Source organism: Mus caroli, chromosome X (genome assembly GCF_900094665.2).
Source record: "Mus caroli chromosome X, CAROLI_EIJ_v1.1, whole genome shotgun sequence".
In the NCBI taxonomy this organism is placed as follows: Eukaryota; Metazoa; Chordata; class Mammalia; order Rodentia; family Muridae; genus Mus; species Mus caroli.
Window position 1 is genome coordinate 110,298,906 of NC_034589.1, and position 2,379 is coordinate 110,301,284.

Here is a 2,379-nt window from a genome sequence, read left to right on the forward strand (position 1 = left end):
CTCTTGAGGGTTAGTTATATCTTCTTTGACTGAACCCAGACCCAGCAATCCTCAGTAGTATTTGTGTTGGGGGCCTCTTATTAGCTCGAGTATGCTGCCTGGTTGGTGGTTCCTTTTCAGAGAGATCTCAGGGGCCCAGATTAATTGAGAATGCTTGTCATCCTACAAGGTAGTCTTTTCCAGTTATACCCTAATTCAACCCTAGGTGTCAGCATCTGCTGTCCATTGATTAGGTGCAAATATCTGCAAAGAACTCTTTCAGCTGCTTGTTGTGTCTTCCAGATGGCAGTTATGCTAGGTCTCTTTTTTGAGTACTCCACAGCCACAGTAATAGTGTCAGGCCTTGGGGCCTCCTCTTGAGCTGAATCCCACTTTGAGCCTGTTGCTGTACCTTCTTTTCCTCAGGCTCCTCTCCATTTCCATCCCTGCAGTTCTTTCAGACAGGAAGAATTATAGGTCAGAGTTTTGACAGGGCCTCATTTGATGCCCTGTCTTCCTGCTGGAGGTGGGCTCTACAACTTCCCTCTCCCACTATAAGGCATTTCATCTAGGGTTCCTCCATTGAGTCTGAGAGTCTCTAACCTCCCAGGTCTCTGGTACATTCTAGAGGGTCTCCCTAACCTCCTAGCTCCAAAGGTTGCCTGTTTTCATTCTTTCTGATGGTCCTCAGGGATTCAGTCTTTTCCCCCCACCCAGTAGCATATCATGTTCACCTTTCCTCCCCCAGTCTTCTTTTCCTCCCTGGTCCCTCCCTCCATCCTTGTGACTGATTTCTTCTCCCATACAATTTTGACTGAGGCATCCTCACTTGTGCCCTTTAGCTTGTTGTCCTTTTTGAGTTCTGCGGACTGTATCTTGGGTATTCTTTATTTTTTGTAGCTAATATCCAGTTATTAGTGAATACATACCATGCTTGTCCTTTTAAGTCTAAGTTACCTCACTCAGATTGATATTTTTTAGTCCCATCCATTTGCCTGCAAAACTCAGGATGTCCCCATTCCTAATAGCTGAGTAATGGACCACATTTTCTGTATCCATTCTTGTGTCGTTGGGACATCTGGGTTTTTTCTACTTTCTGGCTGTCACAAACCAGGTCTCTATGAACATACTACAATATGTGTCCCTGTGGCATAGTGAGGCAACTTTTGGGTATATTCTCAAGAGTGATGAAAAGGGAGACATAATAATAGAAATGGAGGAAATTAAAAAAATCATCAAATCCTACTACAAAAGCCTCTATCCAATAAAACTGGAAAATCTAGATGAAATGGATGGTTTTTTATAAAGATACCACATACCAAAGTTAAATCAAATGCAGGTATACTATCTAAACAGACCCATATCCCATAAGGAAATAGAAGTCATCATTAAAAATCTCCCAATCATAAAAGAGCCTGGAGCCAGAAGAATTTAGTGCAACATTCTACCAGACCTTCAAAGAACACCTCATATGAATATTCCTAATACTATTCCACAAAACAGAAACAGAAGGAATACTACATATTTCCTTTTGGAAGCCACAAATACTCTGATACCAAAATCACACAAAGACTCAACCTAAAATGAGACCTTCAGACCAATCTTGCTTATGAAAATATACCCATATTTTTCACCTTGCACAAAGCTCAAGTCCAAGTGGATCAAGGACCTCAACATATAAGCAGATAACTTGAATCTAATAGAAGAGAAAATGGAAAAGAGCCTTGAACTCATTGGAATAGGCATGAATTTTCTAAACAGAACTCCAGTGGCACATGCTCTAAGATCAATAATTGACAAATGGGGCCTCATGAAACTGGAATGCTTCTGTAAGGCAAAAGACATAGTCAGTAAGACAAATTGGTAGCCTACAGATTGTGAAAATAAATCTACACTAACTGACATCTGATAGAGGGCTAAAACCCAAAATATATAAAAAACTCAAAAAGCTAACCACAAAAAAAAAAGACAATCAAAAATGTGGTATAGAACTAAACCAAGAATTCACAACATATAAATCTTGAATGTCTGAGAAACACCTAAAAATATGTTCAAAGTCCTTAACGATCAGAAAAATGCAAATCAAAATGACCCTGTGATTGTACCTTATACCAATCTGAATGGCTAAGGTTAAAACCTCAGGCAACAGCACTTTAGTGAAGATGTGGTGAAAGAGCTACACTCCTCCACTGCTGGTGGGATTACAAACTAGTACAACCACTCTGGAAATCAATTTTGAGGTTCCTCAGAATAGTAGAAATAGAACTACCTGAAGACCCAGCAATAGCACTCTTAGGACTATGCCTCTTTCTTTCTTTCTTTCTTTCTTTCTTTCTTTCTTTCTTTCTTTCTTTCTTTCTTTCTTTCTTTCTTTCTTTCTTCTTTCTTTCTTTCTTTCTT